Source organism: Danio aesculapii, chromosome 25 (assembly GCF_903798145.1).
Source record: "Danio aesculapii chromosome 25, fDanAes4.1, whole genome shotgun sequence".
Lineage (NCBI taxonomy): Eukaryota > Metazoa > Chordata > Actinopteri > Cypriniformes > Danionidae > Danio > Danio aesculapii.
Window position 1 is genome coordinate 28506646 of NC_079459.1, and position 25597 is coordinate 28532242.

At 32.8% G+C, this 25597-nt stretch overlaps 1 long non-coding RNA gene across 1 annotated transcript; it reads left to right on the top strand.

The window, feature by feature from the left end:
• Positions 1–1430: 1430 nt before the first annotated feature.
• On the top strand, positions 1431–24893 carry LOC130219581 (uncharacterized). The gene is made up of 3 exons (XR_008836072.1): positions 1431–1475; positions 5279–5478; positions 24544–24893. It is a non-coding gene; the product is annotated as an uncharacterized LOC130219581 (long non-coding RNA).
• The last annotated feature ends 704 nt before the right edge of the window (positions 24894–25597 follow it).

Below are 25597 nucleotides of genomic sequence, written 5' to 3' on the forward strand. Positions count from 1 at the left end.
TGTGGTAAATGTCTTTGTTTTCAGTCCGTTGGAAATGAAGTAAATATAAAGAAAAAAAAACAGGCTGCTCTAATTATCGATAATTTATAAATATATACTTGCCTATTTATTAACCTATATGTTAATTTAGTTGTTTTAATTCGTGTATTTATTATAAATATGCCTAAATTTTATAGTTTTTAAATATTTGAATTATAGAGAGGAATAAAAATGGTAAAACCCAATGGGTGTCGTTCAGCATTGACGGTTGAGCCACTGCTGAATATAGGCTAGGTTATATATATATATATTTTTTTATTTTTTAGACATCAAAGTTGGATAATTTTCCACAAATTTATAATGATAATTTTAAAATAATATTTTAGCTTGTTGAATATTTAGTAAGCTAGGCTAATTGTGAGTTTATTTCATCATCAAGTCATGTTCTTAAAATAATAGTTTAAACAATGGAGGTCTTGATTTTAAATCAAACTATAACAGCTAAATAAATATAACAGACTTTGCAAAGAGGTTTAAATTGTTATTACATAATTATGTCACTCTTAAAATTCAAAAACAGCCTGTAAGACACAACTGTGGTGGGTTTTAAAATGCTATTAAATATCAGAAACCATAGGGAATATTTGGAAGTCATCTTTTATTTTAGGGTGAGCCGTATCTATTTTTATTATGTTGTGTAGTTGTTTTGTATTCGTAGTAGACTATATTTTCAATTGTGAAAAAAGCTTCATTTTAAATTAAATAAAGCCCTTAAATAAGCCTAACAATTCTTTTCAAATGAAACAAACAAAAAAATAATAATAAAAATACACAAAGATCAGATTAATGTTACTTGCACTTGAAACTTTTGGAATATAATAACACATATTGTTTAACAATACAATTGTTTTAAAATATTAATTTAAATACACATTTAATCAGATATCTTAAAACAACTGTAAAAAATACCCTTTTGAGTAATAATAACAAACATTGCTTAATAATACAGATATTTCAAACATCAATTTACATATTTTTACCAGATTTTCTTTGCATTATGTAACAAATATTGTTTTTTATTTTTATTATTTTCGTAACTTATTTTATTATTTTATAGATTTTAACTGGATAGATTTTCTTTAGCATATATATGGAATAATTGCAGCAGAAATTACTGTTCTAGCATAATTCATTAATAAACTAATTTCATGCTTTTTATTTCTAAATTTCATGCTTTTCTGTCACTTCTGTTGTCCTGTATATTGTTCTTGTTAGTAATGTATTTAACAAAATGCTTGCAATTTCTTTGTAGATGTATTTCTGCAGATGCAGATCCCCAACAGTGAGGCCTAAACATCTCTTTCAGAGGGTTGGTTTCTCTCTTTGGTTATCTAGCTGTATGAGTTATAACACTGTCATAAAGCTAGATAACCGAAAGTAGAAATAATTCTCAAAATCTCTGGAAAACAGCAGGAGAAAAGCAGCTTTTGCCAAAGGTAATTCATTAAAAATTTCATTTGATTGTGCAGAATGATGGATTGTTTTAAAGTTAGTTTTAAGAGCTTTTCGCTTTTTCAGTAAAGTGTTTTATTTAGTCGACCATAAACAAAAGTTTCAAAATACCATTTTATGAATGACTTTTGTCACACTTTACCAATTCGTGTCTGCATATTTCAATTACAATACTTTATTTTTTACAATACTATAGTTTTTTTATTTATAAATCTCCACTTCTTCAGTACATCACACAGTTTTATTCATATCTGCATTCTGAAGTGTTTTAAAGAGAAATTTGTACATATATACATCTAATATGCCTGATAATGTACAACATTTTATTATACAAAATTGTTGTTTGGCTTATTTCCTGAATTATGAAGAGATAAAAAGAGATTCCCAAAATCATCTTTGTAAAAAAAAAAGAAAGAAAAACATTGAGTCTAACGTGTCAAAAATTATTTTAAACAAAAATTGTGATGCAAATGAAACTTGAAATGAAATGTATGCAAATTTCTGCATATTTAATTAGCATATTTAATCATAACATTTTAGAAACTACAAAAATATAGATATATAAATGTTTTAAAATACATATACACTGTTTATTTCATTTTAATACTTAAATAATCATTTTGAACATAAATAATTAAACAAAAATGATATGCATGCTTAAATATTCAATAAATAATCAATTAAATAAAAATTTATTATAATATAGATAGCTAATTAAAAAGAAATGAATATACTACATGGCATAATCAATGCATGCATTTGCAACAGCACATATGGCAAAACATATTGTAACAAATAATCTATGTTTACAAATGTTTATTTAATCAGGTGTGTATGGTTTTAGAATATTAGCATATTATTTTAGTATATTATGGTACTAGTATATTAGTATAACAGTATTAGTTATTTTTACCCTGTTCGCATGCAGTGTCTGGCAGTTCTTCAGTTGTGTAAATCAAATGTGGGCATTTATTTGGCAAACTCTAGATTCGCAAAGGGAATCTTTTTCTTTTCATGTTTATTTCTGGGACTGTGATGTTGCAGATTTTCTCATACGCTGAGCTGAAGGATCTTCTCAGTGGCTCAATGCTCAAAAGAGGCACTTGAGGGTTATTTGTCGGGCTCTGTGGCCTAAAGGGGGGCTCAGGATTGTCCTGTAGGCCTATTTAGACCCTTTGTGCTGGATTTCCCCGTGTGAAAGACAGAAACAATGGCAGCAGCGCAAACAGTTATTCATGCTCTGTATACACACAGACTATCATGCTGAAATGGGGCCGTGTTTCATTCTTTAGGCTCAAGCCCTTGATAGAGCAGGAATCTAGTGCAGTATGTAATGACACACAGCTCTGGCTAATTGCTCAGACTCAATGGTCTGCTTCATAGTTTTATAAGACAGTCTTTGTTTTGGACACGATCGGTTCTCTTTAAAATTAAAAATATTAGTGGTTATGTTCTGTCAATTGTGCTGCTGCAAATGAAGTATTAAGTAATTTAAGTATTAAATGAAAATAAAAAAAATGTTTATGTATATTATAACATTTACATACATATAATACATATATATAATTATTACATATATAATTTAATAATAATAATAGTAATAATAATAATTCTGGCAGTGTTTTCTAATTGATACAAAAATCCCTTTTGTAAAAACCTTTGACTCTAATAAGTGCAAAGAACAACAATTTTAAACCTGACGACTTCATCCAGTGTTCAAATTTTTGTGTGCTTGAGCAAATATTCAAATTAGCGCATATTTAATGATGCAATGCCTTATTTGCATATTTAAACCTAACATTTTAGAAAACATCTAATACAAAAACACTTAATGTAATCCATTAATATTGTTATTATTTAACATAAAGTACATATTTAAATTTAAAAATACAAAAGTAACATTTTAAAATAAATTAGAGTATAAAGGATTTATAATCCTTTATATATATATGTATATATATATATATATATATATATATATATATATATATATATATATATATATATATATATATATATATATATATATATATATATATATACATATATATATATATATATATATATATATATATATATACATATATATATATATATATACATATATTTATGCTTATACTTTTTTATTGCTGTATTGCAAAATATGTTAATTAAGTAGGTACTAATTTGCATATATTTCTAGCACACAAATATATATGAATATATATTCACACACACACACACACACATATAATATTGTATTTCGTTATTTTGCATTGTGTAAACGGCTCAAAACAAACCAGGAGTCTGTTGCCATGGCATTATCTTGGCAATAATAATGTTTTCGTTAATGATCCGTTTTCATGCCTCCATCTCTCTCTCTCTCTCTCTCTTGCTCTCTCTCTCTCTCTCTCTCTCTCTCTCTCTCTCTCTCGCTCTCAGTACAATACAATTCTATTTAATTCAGTTCAATAATTGCCTTACAAATGTTACGAATGTATTGCCAAAGCATTTCTAAAGTTTACATAAAAAAGAACATATATATATATATATATATATATATATATATATATATATATATATATATATATATAATTAAATAAGAATGTAAATATTTAATTCTTTAATTTTCTTTTCGGCTTAGTCCCTTTATTAATCTGGGGGTCGCTACAGAGGAATGAACCACCAACTTACCTTCCAGCTGCAACACATCACTGGGAAACACACACACACACACACACACACACACACACACACACACACACACACAATGCGGACAATTTAGCTTACCCAGACTATGGGGTAAACCAGAGGACCCGAAGGAAACCTACACGAACACGGGCAGAACAAGCAAACTCCACACACATATGCCAACTGGCCCAGCCGGGGCTCGAACCAGCCCTTCTTGCTGTGAGACGAACGTGCTACCCACTGCGCCACCATGACGCCCAAATTATAAATAATATATCATATTATTCATTCATTCTATTTTCGGATTAGTCCCTTTATTAAGCAGGGGTTGCCACTGCAGAATGTACCGACAACTTATCCAGCCGGGGCTCGAACCAGCGACCTTCTTGCTGTGAGGCGATTGTCCATAAGAAATAGTCTATAAATCTCCCTCTCTCTCTCTCTCTCTCTCTCTCTCTCTCTCTCTCCCTCTCTCTCTCTCTCTTCCTCTCTCTCGCTCTCTCTCTGTCTCTCTCTCTTTCAATGTGTTATACTCACTCTCTCCACTCACCTTTCACACAGAATCTGATCTCCATCCACAATATACCACAAAACATTAAGACGGTGTTGTACATTTTGAAATTTTGGCGTTTTTGGCTTTCATTAAGTGCTTTTTATCAGTCTAATGTAGAGAAAACATCCAAAATACACTATTTTTTGCCAAAGTTCCTCAATTTGTGTCTGTAGATTTCAATACAATACACATTGTAAAGGCTGCTTTCTCAAAATGATTTATTTTTCATGCATTGACTCATAAATCTCCACTTCAGCAGCTCTTACATACAAAAACTACACCGTTTTATTCATATCTATATATTTATCGATGTATTTTGAAGGATTCTATAGACAGAGATACTGTCAACATAATTATGCATAATTAAAAACAACATTAAGACCCAAAAAATGCAGATATTTTTCCTCCTAGATGTTTGCAGTACTTTCTAAGATAATATTTGTGTGCTAGAAATATATGCAAATTAGTACTTACGGAATTAGCTAATTTTGTAATACAACAAAAAAAGTTAATGTAATCAATTAACTGTGAAGTACGCTGATAATTATGAGTTCATATTTTCAGCAGTGTCTAGAGGCACCGCCATCAGAGAACACACAGAGAGGATCCCGGCTCTTTCCTTTTGCCACCCAGAGTCCCGGTGCCATCTGTGCAGCATGCCAGCACCAGTGCCAGCGGCGCCACAAACCCTCACTCGGCTCCGGGAGGCCATCTTGACGGAGATCTTCACACCAGGAGCTAAGATGGCTGGACTGGCACATGAGGTGAGCTGCATCATGGTCTTTATTTGTGCCCGTGTGAGAGTGTGTGTGTGTGAGTGTGTGTGTGTGAGTGTGTATTATCATTATCGCTCTCTTCATTTGCCCCCCCCCCTCTGCTCGAGCTGATCTGATTTATCTAGACTAATTAGCGGAGGGTTTTGGCGAGGAATGGGGGGTTTAGTGAAGAAAATAAATGAACTGGCAGAGACTGGAGGACCGGCTGCCATCTTTCTTTGTTAAAGCTGCTCTGTGTCTCGCTCATATATTAACACAGATATCAGTGTGTTCGTTAAGGGCAACATTTAGATTCTGTGATGAATACTGTACTATTATGGACGTCTTGTTGTCCCTCGGAATAGTTTTGGGGTGAATGTAAAAAAGTTTTTGGCATTTTTTAATGTGTCCTTATGATTGTCTGATAATTTTTTATTATTTATTTAAAATTTGCATTGTTTAAAATATAAAGAATATTGTATTGTAAATTCTTGCATTTGTAAAGAATAAACAATAAAACAAAATAGAAAATATAATAGAATAAATAATATTATATAAATAATTATATAAAAATATAACAAAAAAAATATAAAATAAAAATACAAACAAATTTTATCATTTGTATATTTATATTCATCATTTATGCATTAATTTGTAAATTATATACATGATATATACTTTTTGTTTATGAAAGTCAAAGATAACAGCATATTTAAGGCCTTATAAAGTCATATTACTCTGTATATATATAAATATATATATATATATATATATATATATATATATAAATTTAAGCTCACGACCAAAATAAAATAACATTTTTACATGAATTCAAGGCAAGGCAACATTATTTATATAGCACATTTTATACACTGTGGCAATTCAAAGTGCTTTACATAAACATGAATAAAGATTAAAAAACAGTGATTAAAAACTGAAAGAAATGTGTTAAAACAGGTAGTAAAAGAATTCAGAAATACATTATTAATTTTAACATAACAGTATCTGTTAAACTGAATAAGAATGGAACATTATACAATGCTCATATATGAATAAACCCCTCAGAAAGCTCTCTTTTTATTTAATATTATCTACAGGATGCTTAGGAATATTATATTTGTGCATATACATTAGATTAGCCAGTAGTGAAGCCAAATCTAGAGCTAATCTACCAAAATAATATTATAAGAGTCCAAAAATAGCCCAAAATTATGTGTGAGGGGAAAATATTAAAGAAAAATATTAAAAACAGCAAAAATCTAGTTTGGAAATATGTTTTTTGCAATATTTTGTGTTAATAAATGTATTATTTTTCTATTTTTTTGTTCAAATGCACCAAATGCACCTGGTGGCCTCAAACATTTTAGGCTTAATCAAATTAATCTTATGAGTCCGTTAAACTTATATTCTGTTAAACTGACTTAAAACAGCTTGCGTAACATAAAATTAAGTTAGAACATGATTAACTTAGTTTAATAAGTTACAATGAACAAAATCATGACTAATTGATCATATAATTGTTTACAGTGCATGTATATTCAATGAGAAATGGATAAAATATTAATATTTAAAATGCTCAGCGCTGTATTTATACTTTATTTCACCCTTATTCTGTCATTTTATGTTCACAAAAGTTATATATAGTACTTTTATTTTAATTTAAAAGAATTATCGAACAAATATAGGTCTAATTAGATATTTTCATGACTTCTCTTCTGCTGGATCCTGCAGTAAGATCATCAATATTCAATCTGATGCCCCTATAGACGTGAAGGATGGTGTTGCGCTCTTGTTTTTGTCCTTTACATTCCCCACAAAAAGAGGAGTGTACTTCTATAGCGGCCTTATTTACAATTCAAATCTTTCCTTAAAGCTCATAGTTTGTAGCTGAGGACGGATAACGAATGAGAGCTGGTGGATGAAAAGGAGAAAATAAGCAAAGCAGGGCTGCTAATGAGCGGCGCTAAGCTGAGATCCTCTTGACACACATGTACAGTGAATGAGACGGAGCTCTGCTGGCCTGTTTAAACACACACACACACACACACACACTTACACCATATCCCAGCATTCTCTGAAACACAGGCCCTGCTGTATTCATTGAGATGTACTGAGCTTTTTACCGTTTCAGATGTTTACAGGTCATTTTTCATGACTAATTATTCAGCCAGAATGGTCAGATTTTGGGCTTTTTGGCATTTCATGAAGTGTTTTTGCTCCAAATGCTTTGCAGTCGACCTGCAATGCATTTTTGCTTTCCTGCTCTTGATAACTGGAATATTAGTGCTGTACAAAAGCAATTATCACACATAAAACAAATCAAAAATAGTACAAAAAAGCTAATATTTTATTTTCGAACACTTCCACATATACATTCATATGAGTCTCTCAAATATTAATTCTCTTTATTCCAGACACTAGGTCCAATAGTACAAAAGACAGACAAAACAATACAAACCACACAATAAACATTAAAAAAAGACAGTTATGCCAATATTTCATCAAAGGTGACTGATAAAAACATTTATATAACCTAAAAAGCTATTAAAAAGTTATAAATTGTGAAATTTACCAGCTATTTCTTTAAAAAAAGAGTGAAATTACAGAGTAGATGTTGTAATTTTAGCTGCAATACTTGAATAATAATACTTAAAAATCATTTTCACATAAAATATATAAATAATTAACAATATAAATGGTATTTTTACTTTTTAAAAACAATTTCCTAATGGCATATCTAATTTGAACCTAAAAAAGCCTTTCTTTGTTATTAATTGTCATTTACTGACACTTTCTATTTAAAAAAGATCAATTCTTTTTACACCAATTTTTTTTCAGAGCAGTAAACATGTTTACATGCCTATAATGACAGTACAAAACTTGACAAACCATACTTGCATTTATCACACATAACATACACCAAAAATAGTCATATACATAAAATAGTCAAAACATATACAGTATTTTACATTACTTTACAACAGGTCCATATATACCCTTAAAAAATCTATTAGGGCAAGATGCTGCAGACAAAACACCACTCAATTTTGACATTTTGGGCTTTGACTTTTTTTTTTTCTCCTGCAATGAAGCCTAAATCTCCACTTTAGCATCTCTTTTGCCAAACTACAGTTTTATTTATATCTAATAATAATAATAATGATTCTGAACTGATAAAAAGAGATTCCAAAAATCTCATCTGTAAAAGCCTTTGACTTTGATTTGTGCAAAAAAACTAACAATTTTAAAGAAATTTCAAATTTGTTAAAAAAAAGTTCAAATTTTTGTGCTTGAAAAAATATGCAAATTAGTGCATATTTAATAATAAAATTCCTCATTTGCATATCTAAACCTAACATTTAGAAAACTTGTAATACATAAAAAACCCACTTAATGTAATCGGGTTTGGGTTTTTGAATTTTAGGGTTTTGGATTTTGAATTTTAATTAAATCTTTCGATCATTTATTTTTGTGCAGAAAACATCCAAAATACACTTTTAATAAGTGTTTCTTTAATTTCACTTTATCAATTAGTATCAATTTTGTCAGTAGATATCAATTACAATGCATGTTTAAAGGCTGTTTTGTCAAATATATATATTTTTCTCCTGCACTGAACCATAAATCTTCACTTAAGCAGCTCTTACACCAAACTACAGTTTTATTCATATCTAATAATAATAATAATAATAATAATAATAATAATAATAATGATTCTGGCAGTGTTTTCTTATTAAGTGATACAAAAATCCTTTCTGGAACTTTTGACTAATACATGCAAAAAAACACAACTATTTTAACCTCTTAAGGCCCAAGCAGTTTTTTTTACATGCATTTTTTTATTTCTCTTTGATATTTGGGCTTATTGGAACCTAATTAGAATAAAACCTAAGTATCATCTTTTGATAACATGTACTTTTACAGAAAAGTGATGTCCATATATGTGCACTCGTGGTCCGACTTTCCATAAAACACAATAAAGTCACCTTTGTGTTATAGAATGGAAATCTCTTTATTTCTGCCTTGAACACGGCAGTTTTTAATGCATTAATAACACATACACACATATTTTTTAAACATGTTTTGACTACAACATTTTTTGCCCATTTTGGACAATTAAAATAGTGTTTGGGACATTTCAAATGCTGCAAAATAGTTGCAGGATGACACTGTATGTCTGTAACAAAATATAAAACATATATAAAACATAAGAGCTAAAATGTGCTGTCCACGTATGTGGCCACTAATAAGCCCTAGGAGATCAAACCTGACAACTTTTATCCAGCGTTCAAATTTTTGTGTGCTATAACATATGCAAATTAGCATATGTTTAATGATATAATGCCTTATTTGCATATCTAAACCTAACATTTAAAAAAAATGTGTAATCGATCAATACTGCAGGCAAACACAGCTCAATTTTGACATTTTGGGCTTTGACTTGTAATTAAGTGTTTCGATCATTTATTATTGTACTGAAAACATCCAAAATATGCTAAGTGTTATCTAATAATAATAATAATAATAATATTTTGGCAGTGTTTTCTTATTAAGTGATACAAAAATCCCTTCTGGAACCTTTGACTTTAATACGTGCAAAAAACACAACAATTTTAAACCTAAAGACTTCATCCAGCATTCAACTTTTTGTGTGCTTAAAAAAATATTCAAATTAGCGCATATTTAATGATATAAGGCCTCATTTGCATATCTAAACCGAACTTTTTTTTTTTTTACTTGTAATACAAAAACAACCTCCTAATGTAATGGATCCACTGGACAAGTGTGGTGAAACTAGAGTTGATTTGAAACCTTGTTCACCTGCAGTGTCTCTGAATGCTTGTCTCAGGCTGGCAGCGGGTCGAGGGTTCGGCTGGTACGAGGAGCACCGGCAGCTGCAGCAGAGAGCGTGGCTTTAATGAACAGAACGTGCTGTCGGCCATTAATATTCTGTCCCGCTGGACTCAATGGAGGCCCCCCGCTTCAGGACGAGCTCCCGTTCCCATCATTGTGAGTGCGTGTGTGAGAGCGAGGGGGCAGGGTGAGAACCAGACGCCAGCAGACGCTTATGCAGATCATTCAGCCTTTGTGTTAATGTGTGTGTGTGTTTACAGACGCCACCTGATCATCTTCATTAGCTCGCATGTAGTGTGTCTGAGTCTGAGTCTGAAGATGCGTGAAGTGTGTTTGTGTGTCGCGCGCTAATGTGACATGCCGCAGGTCAGCTAATAGTTCATAACATACTTCTTCAGTTGATTGATTACATGATAAATCGCAAAGGTGTCTTTGTGATAGAAACTGAAGAAATGTTAGGTTTAAATATGTAAATGAGGCCATGTTTAATTAAGTATGCGCTAATTTGCATACATTTCTAGCACAAAAGTCTGAATGTTGATGAAGTTGGGTTGAAATTCTTCTTTTATTTTTGCAGATTTTACAGAGAGGGGAATCTCTGTTTATCACTTCATAATTCATAAAACTGTTATGAATAAATTATTGTTGAAGTCAGAATTATTAGCCCCCCTGTGATTTTTTTTTTTTTCTTTTTTAAACAATTCCCAGATGATGTTTAACAGAGCAAGGAAATTTTCACAGTATGTCTAATAATATTTTTTCTTCTGTAGATTTTTTATTTAAAAGCTTCTTATTTGCTTTATTTCAGCTTAATTTTTTAAAAACTATTTTAAGATCTATATTATAAGCCCCTTTAAGCTATATTTTGTTCGATAATCTACAAATCCAACCAACGTCACACAATAACTTGCCTAATTACCCTAACCTGCCTAGTTAACCTAATTAACCTAGTTAAGCCTTTAAATGTCACTTTAAGCTGTATAGAAGTGTCTTAAAAAGTTGTAGTCAAATATTATTTACTGTCATCATGGCAAAGATAAAATAAATCAGTTATTAGAAATGAGTTATTAAAACTATTATGTTTAGAAATGTGTTAAAAAAAATCTTCTCTCCGATAAACAGAAATTGGGGTAAAAAATAAACAGGGGAACTAATAATTCAGGTGGTTAATAATTCCGACCTCAACTGTATATATTTATATGTTAATACTATATAAATTTTTTTTATTAAATTATGTATATTATATACAGTGCATCCGGCTAGTATTCATAGCGGTTTACTTCATTGATTTCCTCAACATTCTACACACAATACCCCATAATGACAATGTGAAAAAAGATTTATTGAAATTGTTGCAAATTTACTAAAAATAACAAAGCTGAAAAATCTTTACATTAAGTATATTAGTATTCACAGCCTTTGCTTAATACTTTGTTCATGCACCTTTGCAGCAATTACAGTGTCAAGTCTTTTTGAATATGATGCCACAAGTTTGGCACACCTCTCTTTGGGAATTTTTGCCCATTCCTCTTTGCAGTACCTCTCAAGCTCCATCAGGTTGGATGGGAAGCAACGGTGTACAGCCATTTTCAGATCTGTCCAGAGATGTTCAATAGTATATAGGTCTGGGCTCTGGCTGAGCCACTCAAGGAAATTCACAGAGTTGTTGTGAAGCCTCTCCATTGATATTTTGGTGGTGTGCTTTGGGTTATTGACCTGCTGGAAGAGGTCGCCCCAGGTCATAAGCACTCTGAAGCAGGTTTTCATTCAGGATGTCTCTGTACATTGCTGCATTCATCTTTCCCTCTATCCTGACTAGTCTTCCAGTTCCTGCTGCTGAAAAACATCCCCACAGCATGATGCTGCCACCACCATGCTTCACTGTAGGGATGGTATTAGCCTGGTGATGAGCGGTGGCTGGTTTTCTCCAAATGTAACGCCTGGCATTCACTCCAAAGAGTTAAATTTTAATCTCATCAGACCAGAGAATTTAGTTTCTTATGGTCTGAGAGTCCTTCAGATGCCTTTGGGCAAATTCCAGGCGGAGAGTGGCTTCCATCTGGCCCATCTACCATACAGGCCTGATTGGTGGATTGCTGCACAGATGGTTGTCCTTCTGTAAGGCTCTCCTTTCTCCCCAGAAGAACGCTGGAGCTCAGACAGAGTGACCATTGAGTTATTGATCACCTCCCTGACTAAGGCCCTTCTCCCCTGATCACTCAGCTTACATGGCCGGCCAGCTCTAGGAAGAGTCCTGGTGGTTCCAAATATCTTCCACTTACGGGGGATGGAGGCCACTGTGCTCATTGTAACTTTAAATGCAGAAGAGATTTTTCTGTAACCTTCTCTCTCTGACAGTTCCTTTGTCTTCATGCTTGGTTTGTGCTTTGACATGCTCTATCAACCCTGAGACCTTATATAGACAGGTATATGCCTTTTCAAATCATGTCCAATCAACAGAATTTACCACAGATAAACTCCAATTAAGCTGCTGAAACATTAGAAATGATGTTAAAAACAATCATACAATTATGTAATTATATAAACTTTTGTATAAACAATTTCAATTATATAAACAAATACAATTTCCATGCGCATCATTTTGCTAAATCATTTATTCATATATATTTTTAAAGTGTGACTTTTGTATTCAAACGCTTTTTACCTCCACTAAATATCATATACTGTCCTGTCAGTGTAAGAAGCAATATATGAATGCATCTGCAGTGTTACTGGATGAGCTTGAGCTGAAGTGAAGATCTCAGTGTGTGCAGATTCAGTAATATCTATGAGCCTCGTCATTTGCATGTGTGTCGTAATGAAGGTCATAAAGACATCAGTAGCAGAAACCAGCAGCAAACAACAAACACACCTCAAATTCACAAAAGCAGCCCTGATAACACACCACTGTAGCGATAAATGTATGAAATCGGCTGAAAGAAAATAGAGAGGGTTTGTAGTTGTGAGATTGATGCATTGACTGGCTGGTGATGGAGATTTAGACATGTTTTCTGTTAACCACACATCTGTAACCTCACTTCTTGTTGACAGTCATGATGAGGGAAATTCATTCATTCATTTATTTTCTTTTCGACTCAGTCCCTTTATCAATCTTAATTATTAGTCTCATTCACACTCATACACTACGGACAATTTAGCTTACCCAATTCACCTATAGCGCATGTCATTGGACTGTGGGGGAAACCGGAGCACCCGGAGGAAACCCATGCCAACACGGGAAGAACATGCAAACTTCACACAGAAATGCCAAATGGCCCAGCCAGGGCTTGAACCAGCGATGTTCTTGCTGTGAGGCGACTGCGCCACCGTGACGCCCAAGAGGGAAAATTATGAACTTTATTGATGTATTTATTTACTGAGCTTCAGCAATTCTGTTTAATATCACATGAGCATATTTGGATGCAATTTTAAAGGGATAGTTCGTCCAAAATTTCTATTGTATTTTGCAACAGCCACTGATTTCCATTGTATTTTTATTTATTTTTTACCAAGGATGTCACTTGTCACTTGTTTCCATTCATCTTTTTTATGGCCATTTTAAAATATCACATAAAAAATGCTCCAATGACGTGCAAAAAATTTGACATAAACATAACTTTGCATGTACAACATGTGCACAACTGAGTTAGAAAAAATATGCATTATTTCACCCCGCCGGTGCCACTGCACCCAACCCACTCTGAGCTGGGATCAAACCAGCGACTTTCTGCATGGGAGTCAGTTCCTTTAACAAGGAGACTAACGACATCTGTCGCTAGAGCACCTTATAGAGGTGAGAGGAGTGAGGTTTACCTGTACAGCACTTACTAGCCCATAAAGTTGCATAGTTAACATCGCCTTTGTCATTAGTATGAAAAAATCTATTTTCTCCCTAATATAATCACAGAGGCGTGTGTTTTAATAATAAGTTGTTGTTCATTCGCCATGTACAGTTGAAGTCAGAATTATTAGCCCTGTTTCTTTTTTTCCCCAATTTCTGTTTAACGTAGAGAAAATTTTTTCAACACATTTATAAACATAATAGTTTTGATAACCCATTTTTAATAACTGATTTATTTTATCTTTGCCATGATTACAGTAAATAATATTTGACTAGATATTTTTCAAGACACTTCTATACAGCTTAAAGTGACATTTAAAGGCTTAACTAGTTTAATTAGGTTAACTAGGCAGGTTAGGGTAATTAGGAAAGTTATTGTATAACAATGGTTTGTTCTGTAAACTATCGAAAAAAAAATTAGCTTAAAGGGGCTAATTATTTTGACCTTAAAATGGATTTGAAATAATTTAAAAATGCTTTTATTCTAGCTGAAATAAAGCAAATAAGACTTTCTTTGGAAGAAAAAATATTATCAGACATACTGTGAAAATTTCCTTGCTCTGTGGTCTGATATAACCATATTACGATACTTTGAATCAACGGTTTATTTACCAAATAAATTTTAGCATGTGCATCAAAAAAAATTTGATCATCTGACAAGAAAAAATGGATGTGATTAATCTACAAACCAAAGAATTGACCACAATGTAATTGTAAAACATCTCAAATGTTGTTTTGATCATACTTAAATCCATCAGCTAAAGTCTGTCATCACAGTGGTTCAGTACTATGACCTCCAGAACTGTCTCCCAAATAAAGATCTCAAAAATCACAGTGCATTTTTGTTCTGAGGCGTAAGTAATTTATTATATTAAAAAAAGTCCCACAAATGGCTTCTCCTAACTTCAGTTAATCAGGAAGTGACAAAATTGTTTTCTTTGACTCTTTGATGAATACTGTGCTTTATTCGCAAATGTTTTATGCAATATTCCAGTTTTGCTCATACATTTAATTAGCATTAGATGGAAACATAGCTATTAGCTATATTTTTTCCCACAATATTCTTCCAAATAGATTGTTTTGGGGTTAACAGAAGACAGAAATTCATAAAAGTTCAGAATCACTTGAGGAAACTATCCTTTTAAACCAATTGTTTACTCAAAAATCTGAATTTACTGCTAATATGTGAACTGTTGTGATCTTGTTTAGGGTTTTTACTGAAGCTGATGGTTTATAGCTAATATTGTTGTAAACAATGTTCAGTTTCTTGCACAGTTTTGCTTCATAAGACCTGATCACCAGGAGCCATTGGTATTAATTTTTAATGCCTCTTTGTGTGTTTTTTTCTCAAAATCTCAGTCAGAGATTTCTCAAAATCCCCAAGGACCACAGTTTTAGCTTTAATGTTCTTCTGAAAGTAACTACTTTTTGATCCCCTTCAAGATTCATAAATTGATAGAAAATTTTAAAAAACTTTATTATACTAAACAAAAATTCAATGCTAATGTCATTGATGGCTAATGATCATAAAAATGGGCTTGAAACATAAGTATTACACCAAGGAACTAACAGAACTGAGGGTTGTACTCAGTATATACACACTGTACATCCTTGCCCAATAAAAATACAATTTTCTTTCAAAATGTCTTGCTAACCTCAAACCTTTGAATTATAGTGTGATATACATAATTTCTGAACTAAATGGTAATCTTCCACTGAGGTTTATTTTAATGAGATGACCTCAAACGGCATGATGTAAAATATAATAATAATGCTAATTTTAAATGTACCTCATATTTTGCCTTCAGACTCTAATAATACGTTCCACCGACCTAATTAAAACCCATCACACAGATATTAATAAAACGTTAACTCTTTAATGTGTTTAATGTGTGTACTGTGATAAGACGATCTTAGCATGTAAAATAATGTGAGTATTTATCAATTTCAGTCAAAATGAAATATACTCGTGTTCTCTTAAACTATAAAATAAAACCAAAAATCAAGGTAAAATAGTCTTAAAATTGGAGGAGAATTTGATGTTAAAATAAAGTTATGGTAATCAAGCAATGGCAGTAATCAGCTGCTTCATTTCTGCTCAAAATATGATTTTTAAGTTATTGATTTTGTATTTAACCTGAGATTTTCCATCAAACGTTCATCAATTGATGCTCTGCTGGACTGTAGATAATCATCAGATTTCTGATGGAGAGCTGGATTAACACAAGTGTCGATCTGTTGGATCTGTTAACACAGTCTGCTAAGATTAAATCAAGATCATGTCTGCTGTATTTAGGTCAACAGCCAAGAGCAAAAGTCTGTCATCTTTATCTGTCTTTGGCTGTGTGCTGTTAAACTGGGCTAAAGTCAAACTGTATCTGCTCAGAACAGCAACAAGAGATACTGGAACAAGTGCTAAAGTTATTAATAGTGTTTAAAGCATGAATAAAGTGAGTGTTTGTATTTTAAAATAAATGCTGATATTATTATAAAATTAGCCAATTTTTCTGATTATAGTTATTCATTAATAAGCGATCTTGTGTATTTTATTACATTAAAAGAATAGCAAAATACATAAATGGTCAATGACAGGTTATATATAAACATTAAATACGACAGGTTACAGGTAAATATGTTTTTATATATTTTAGTTTAAATTAATAATTATTTGATCTATTTTATTTTAAGTAAATGGTCTGTTTTAGTTGTGGGCTTGAGTAAAATGTTTATATTAATTGATGCTATAAACATTTCTTCAAAATTATAGAAATACCCAGTAGGCACAGGACATCAACATGATGTCAGATTGACGTTGTACCCCAATGTACAATGGGGGACGTTGCATTTTGGGTGGAAATGAAAATTGGGTTGACATCATAACTCAACGTTGGACAGATGTTGCATTTTGGTCACTTTCCAATTTAAAAACAACCAAATATCAATGTCTAATGATGGTACAGCTTGACATTGTGTGGACGTTACCACTATGACGTCTAGCAGATGTTGGATTTTGGTTGCCATACCTGATGAATAAATGTCAGTATTTGACGTCAATATGATGTTTGCTTAAGATGTTAGCTCGACGTTGCATGTTGGTCACTTTCTAATTTAAAAACAACCAAATATCAACGTCTAATGATGGTACAGCTTGACATTGTGTGGAATTTACCACTATGATGTCTTTCAGACATTGGATTGGGTCATACCTGACGAATAAATGTCAGTATTTGATGTCAAAACGATGTTGGCTTAAGATGTTGGATTGGCGTTGGATTTTGGTCACTTACGCAACCTAAATACAACCAAATATCAATGTCTAATGATGTTACAGCTTGACATTGTGTGGAAGTTACCACTATGTCAATCAGACATTGGATTTTGGTTGCCATACCTGACGAATAAATGTCAGTATTTGTTGTCAATTTGATGTTAGCTCAAGATGTTGCCTCGACGTTGGATTTTGGTCACTTTCCAACACAACCTAAAAACAACCAAATATCATCATTATTTGACGTCGTATTGCACTTCAAAATAGCGTACATTGAATTTTAGTCACCTGACATCACAACCTAGATCTAACCTAATATTAACGTATTATGACGTTGTGTGCCTGCTGGGTTGTTTCATTTAAATGTAATTTTTTCCAGAAATTATAATTTGTCAGAATAACAAAAGTTTTCATTTGAAAATCAGGAATAATACACCAAATGTTGATTTCATAACTCTTCTAAGGTTAAAACATTGGTATTGTGTTGTTAAAAAATAATATTTAGTAATTTTTGCTAAATAAAAACGGTCCTTAATTACAACATTTTTATTTTATATTGGGATGAAATGTCATTAGTAGCTTGAAAAAAATTAATTAAGCATGTTTTAATCAATCACAGAACTACTTTGAAATATATGGATTATACCAATGAATCAATGAAATTTGTCAAAAATACTATGAATCCATTATGTGCCAATCAGAGTCTTAAATAAGTCAATGTAGGTCAAGCCTAATCTTACTCCCTAAATGCAACTTTGGCTAAGAACTAATCCATCAAGCAGCCCGGATCTTAAAGATCTTTAAAGAAGTACAGACAGATATTCCTCCATCCTCGCTTTTTATGATTACTGTACGAGGAAACCCTGGAGATGAGCCTCGCAGCAGAATAAGCTCACGCCAGGCACTTGACCTCATTTTTGAGTCTGATTTTATTCGTTGTCCAATTTCATCTGAGACAAAGCCAGCGCGCCATCCTCTCTAGTGTGTATAGGGTTGTTTCCGATTTAATCACTGGAAATGTGCATTAGTAGACATGTTGATTAAATTAGCAGAGTGCTGAAAAGATGTTTATAGTTTATTTATTAGGGCCGCTCATTAGATGATGCAAAGCGCATGTAACCCTTGAGGCTCGTGAGTTTAATTGAGCCTCTGTGGTGAAAATAAAGACAACAGACGACGGCAGACACTTCTTAAAAAACAGACTGAAAAGGACTAAAACCTGCCAAACTCATGTCCTATTTTTTCCTCTGTGGAATGTTTAGGAATATATATTGAAAGTCAAATACGTTTTTTAATTAAAACATATTATTTTGTTGACAGCATGAGGGCGAGTATGGGTGAGCTAAATTTTTTGGGGGGTAAACATTTTCTTTAAAGCAAAACCATTGTTTTTCATTGTCAACAAGCACAACAACCAATGGAATTGCTGCAAAAACAAACATTTATTCATGATGGTATACTGGCATGTACATTTACAAATGTGTACAAACACTAAACAAACACATTAGGATTAGTTTTTGAACTTGAATGGTTTAGTTGCAATCATTTTCCTCAAATGGTTTCAGTTTCCTTAGCGTTTTGGGTTTTACAGTGTACAGAATTTGCAGGGTTTATTGAATATGTGGGAACAGGGACGCTTTTGACATCTAAAAAACTTCCTAAAAAGCTAAATGAATTTTCTTCTCCATTTTTAGTATTGAATATTGAATAAAATATTGAATAAAATGATATGATATTTTCAGTATCATATAGAGAATATTAAAGTATTGATATTAAACCGAAATCAATTTGTTGAAATAATTACACTCAATCCTTTCAACAATTTAATGATAGGATATTCAACCACAGACAATAATAAATTGATTATACTAAATGTTTTATTCAAAAGTATCATTCATTCATTCATTTTATTTTCAGCTTAGTCCTTTTATTAATCTGGGGTCACCACAGCGGAATGAACCGCCAACTTATCCAGCATATGTCAACATGGGGAGAACATGCAAGCTCACTGCACCACCATGCATATTTAAATGTAGTAATAACATTAAAAAAAACGTTAAATATGGACAAGCTCAGGGTTGTTTATTTTTTAAAAACTCAATTTAGATGTTGATGTGATAAAATAATATTCCCTGTGTAGTCTGTTATCTAGTGTGGAAGACAAAACCTGCAAAAACAATAAATAAATACGCAAATATTGGTGACACGGTGGCGCAGTAGGTAGTGCTGTCCCCTCACAGCAAGAAGGTCGCTGGTTCGAGCCTCGGCTGGATCAGTTTGCATGTTCTCCCCACGTTGACGTGGGTTTCCTCCGGGTGCTCCGGTTTCCCCCACAGTCCAAAGACATGCGGTACAGGTGAATTGGGTAAACTAAAATTGTCCGTAGTGTGTGTGAATGAGAGTGTATGAGTGTTTCCCAGTGATGGGTTGCAGCTGGAAGGGCATCCACTGCATAAAACATGTGCTGGATAAGTTGGTGGTTCATTCCGCTGTGGCGACCCCAGATTAATAAGGGGACTAGACCGAAAAGAAAATGAATAAATGAAATACGCAAATATATAAATAAATGAGTAAATAAATCCAGAAATTCCTTCATCAATAATAATAATAAATAAATATGCAAATAAACAAATAAATAAATATGCAAATAAATACATAAATATATCCATAAATTCCTGCACAAATAAAACAATAAATAAATAAATAAATATGCAAATAAATAAGTAAATGAGTAAATAAATGTATATATTCCTACACCAATAAAACTATAAATAAATCAATATGCAAATAAAAAGTTAATAAATCCATAAATTCCTGCATAAATAAAACAATAAGTGAATAAATATGCAAATAAATAAGTAAATGAGTAAATAATTCCATATATTCCTGCATAAATAAAACAATAAGTAAATAAATATGCAAATAAATAAGTAAATGAGTAAATAATTCCATATATTCCTGCATAAATAAAACAATAAGTAAATAAATGTGCAAATAAATAAGTAAATGAGTAAATAATTCCATATATTCCTGCATAAATAAAACAATAAGTAAATAAATATGCAAATAAATAAGTAAATGAGTAAATAATTCCATATATTCCTGCATAAATAAAACAATAAGTAAATAAATATGCAAATAAATAAGTAAATGAGTAAATAATTCCATATATTCCTGCATAAATAAAACAATAAGTAAATAAATGTGAAAATAAATAAGTAAATGAGTAAATAATTCCATATATTCCTGCATAAATAAAACAATAAATAAATAAATAAGTAAATAAATAAATGAGTAAATAAATCCACAAATTCCTGCATAAATAAATGAATAAATAATTGAAAGTGCAAGCAGGTAAATAAATAAATTACACACATTTTTTATTAATTCTTGTAATTTATTTAATTATTTACCTGTCTGCACTATTAATTATTTATACATTTATTTATGCAGTAATTTGTGGATTTTTAGATACATTTATTTATTTATTTGTATATTTATTTATTTATTGTTTTATTTATGCAGGAATTTATGGATTTATTTACTCATTTATTTATATTTTTGTGTTTTTATTTATTTATTGTTTTTGCAGGTTTCGTCCTCCATAATCTTGATCGCTAGCCCAGCTTTTTTATTTGATAATTTTCATCATTTGAGAGTAGCTCATCCACAGTTTTATGTGCATCTTGGCATCTTCAACATTTTTTCCACATGCATTGATGGAAACGCAGCCCATGAAGTCAAGTTCAAGTTCAAAGATGTCTAGACTGTGTCTCTCTTTACATTCAGGGGCTCTGTTTGCCCTTTGACCTCTGTGTAAGTTGCTATGGAAGGGCGGCTCGAGGGTTCAGTAATGTAGCTGTGAATGGGCCGGTCTGTCAGGCCTGTCTAGTGACGTCCCCCCTTTCCCCGCCTCTCTCCGCAGCTGGGCACAGTCCCGGAGCCTGGGAATCTCCCGGTTCACCCCCCATCGACACCCAGTCTAGCCGTACCCTCACCCCGCCATCTGCACGCCCGTCCCAAACCCAGAATCCCATAAGCACAAGCTGTAATTGCCATAATGCATGTGTTTCTATGCACCGCTCTGGAAACACAAATGGAGATCTGCCAAGTTGTCGTAATTGGTCGGCGATGCTCTGAAGGTGTGTGTTGCTGGAGATTTACTGTGTGTAAGAATGTGTGTGTGTGTTGGGCAGCAGGAGAAGGTATAATAAAAGGAGTCATTTGCATAAGCTGCATGGAGCCCAGAGAGGGTGTTTGGGAGGAAAACAACGCGATAAAGAAAGGACAAATCCTACGGCAAGAGAAAAGGCGAGAGATTTTAGGAGGGAGGGGGAGGTGGGGGGTGAAATTAACAGAGAAAGACTTGAAGCGGCTCCCCCGTGGTAATGAAAGGATGGGGAAGCTCTATGCATAATATTTGAACACTGTGACAGAGCGCGCTTACACTGTTTACAAAAGCCTATTGAGGAGCAGAGAGGGAGATTGATTACGGATCGTTTGTTTTTTGCCTTCGATGAGAGCGGAGCATGTGAAAATATCAAAATCGTATCATCGTCTCTGCGGCCTGCTTCTGTGGGAAGCCTGTTTGAGCCGCAGCAGGTACAAGGATTAGCATTTCCCTAATTTAGCCATATTGCTAGTGGATTTTATATGAAAAAAGCATAGATATTTACATTAGATGCCACCTACACTGTTGTCGTCTATTGGAAGGAATGCGTCAATAGAGCTGCCATTTTAGTACAGGGTAGCGCTGCTTTGAAATGAAGGTGCAGTGAAGGACTGGGTATCTGGAGCCATAGATAAATACACATATATGCATATATATTTATGATCAGTTTTCTCGGCTGTCAGTATGAAAATCTTTCTAAATTACGATTATAATTGTACATCACTTTCTACATCAATGGACAAAGAGCATGAGTTTGTGTGCATGGAAATGTATTATCCTCCCTCCCTGTTTAATTTGATCTAACCCGTGTCCTGAAACACAGCCCCTCTCCTGATTTCACTTCTAATTCTAAAGGGTGGAGCGATTCGTTTGAGAATGAATCTCCGGTTTGAACGATTCATGTGAACCATTGATATTCCTGCGTCTCAATGTGCATATCCACCTTTCTGATCTCTATGGTGTATAACATTTGTAATATTCAATAATTTAGGGGCGGGAGGTATGCACATTGAGGTGCAGGCTCTGTTATGTTATCAGGCACCCTTATGGGCTCTATTTTAACGATCTAGGCGCAAAGTGTAAAGCGCATGGCATAAAAGCATTAAGGGCGTATCCAAATCTACTTTTGCTATTTTAAGGACGGAAAAGTACGTTGTGCGCCCTGGTGCATGGTCTAACAGGGTTGTGCCTATTCTCTTAATGAGTTATGGGTGTGTTTTGAGCGTAACGTGCATTAAACCAATCAGAGTCTTATCTCCCATTTCCTTTAGGAGTCAGTTGTGTCTATATACATGGCAGACTTTGAAAGAGGAAAAACTGAACGCTTCACTAGCAAGAAATCAGTTAAACAGACCATCTGCAGCACGAGGATGAAGAATAAGCTTCCTCCATTCACCCTCTTTACGTTTTATTTAATTTTACTCTTTACTCCTTTACTTTCGGGGATAAGGAAACGGTATTGTACTCACTTCACTAAAGACGTCCATTAGCCTTTATATTTAATTTCGTTTGTTAAGCGAAACTTGTTTTAAAACTATTTCTAAATTCAATTCTAATTTCCAGCAAACAAATAAATGAACAATAATAATGAAGCGTGGTCAAAAACTGAGTTATATCCAAACACACGTCCTGTTCTTATGCCCCTTATGGTGACGCATCTCCAAAACCCGACAGGTGGACAAATCTAAACTTGTTTTTGATAAAACAAATATAAATATGCATATAATAAATAATACTGCTACTAATAATAACATTATACAAATGTAAATTGTCATAAATAAACTGGAATAGAGGCATGAAGAGGGCATGAAGGTAGTGGTTTTTATATTTAATTTATATTTAAAATAATATTTTTTGTAACATTTTAATCCTTTATTTTTTTTCATATGTAAAGATATTTGTGTATTGCTGTACATCCTGTGTGTATTAAACATTTCAACTGGCATAGGCGCATAACTAACACGCTCTACGCTGGACTTTAGGACATCTTTTAGTTGGTCAATGGTGTGGTCTATTTCAGTTCCTCAACATAGCAACCTGCCCACAATGCACCTTAACACACCTCCTTTCTAGACCACGAAGTCCACAAAGTGGCGCTAATCAATTAGCTATTTAAACAACATAGCACACAATGTGAAATTTAGGGTTGCGCTGGTCTGAAAATATAGCAACAAATCGCGGCAAACACGTATTGCGCCAGGTGGATGATTGGGCCCTATAAGTCAGTGTTTCCCAACCCTGTTCCTGAAGGCACACCAACAGTACACATTTTCAACCTCTCCCTAATCAAACACACCTGAATCAGCTTATCATAACATCAGAAGAGACTCCAACACCTGAAGTTAATGGGTCAGAAAAGGGAGACATCAAAAATATGTACTGTTGGTGTGCCTCCAGGAACAGGGTTGGGAAACACTGCTATAAGTTACTTCAAAAACTAGACATTACTTCACTTAGCCGACGATAATACAAGTTTCTGGCATCAGCTTCTTGTTGTCATATTTTAATTACATTGTTTGCTGATTTTATTCAACAAAACTAGCATAAGCCTAGCATTTAGTGCGAGTTGGTGCTACTTTGCCTTATGGTCAGTGTGTGACTGTATTATCATCAATAACGTTGAGCACAAGAGTTCATAACCTACAAAATCATAAAAAAATTTATCTTACCTCCAGTATGAAATGTTCTGCCTTTATGCTTTGTGTTCTTTGTTTGCTAATTACTACACTCATATGCAGCGCAAAAGTCCAGCATCTTCAGATTGGCTTTAGTCTTAACTAGCTTGTTGGATGACTTTTGTCCTGGGAGCACTGTACAAATATGTCAGCGGTATTTGTATGCGATATCCAGTGTATATATATATATATATATATATATCTATGTGTGAAAAAAAAACAGTGTGAGGAATCAGGGATGTAATGTCTAATGTCTCTTTTACAGATGTGGACTGAACATGGAAAAAGCAACACATCAGAGCAATGGAAACTGAAGCTCCTGAGGAACACATGTGATGAGTGCGAAAGCAGTTTGTCTTTATTTATTACATAAACAATTAGCTGTACTGTATTAGATTGTGTTTTTATTCACAGGATGGGACTCTTAAGCTGCTCATTGCTATTTATTTTATCATATTTTGTTATGAAAATATGTTCTAAACCTGTATTTTTTTATTTTGAATGAATTGTTTTTGTCCTGACTACATTATATTCTTTGTATACATTTTATATTGTACATTTGTAGCTACCAAATGCATCTGACAGTTTTTTGTATCCATTTTATTGTGCATTTGTAGCTACTATTTGTATATAATGTCCAGTAGTCTTTGTGTTTGTATATTATCTATAAATAAAATGTTTCTAATAGGCTATATGTTGTATTTGATGGTTCGTTAAATAGAAAAATTTCATTCAAACATGAGTGATGTGACTTTGAATGCGTGAACAGGGTATCTGTGCGGTCTTAAAAAGGCTTAAATCCACTGAAATATTGTGTTATGGGTCTTAAATCATTTTAAACAGGTCTTAATTTTTCTATGTCCATAGACCAATTGGCCCAGCATCCACCAAAAAACTAATATATTTCAATAAAAGTTTTAAGAAATGTTAATTTATTAACTCTATTTACTTATTAAATTGTTTAATTATCTTCCTTACAATTTTTTTTATGTTTTGTTAAGGTTTTAAATTGGCCATTAAACAAATCTTTAGCGTTTTGCCTTGTGTAAGTCTGAAATGTCATTCATTATGGTCTTAAAACGGTCTTTAAATGTCTTACATTTGACTTGAAACATGTAGAAACCCTGCGCGAAGCTTTGTATTTGATTGGATCATGTGATTTTAAAACTGGCCAATGAGTGTAGAATTATTAATTAGAGTTAATTGACGATTTGTTGTGTACATAAAAGCTTTGTTAAACATCTAAACACAAGAACCGATTTGAAGACATATAAGAAAAGGTAGACTGAGGTTTATTTACAATTCTTGAATTAAATATT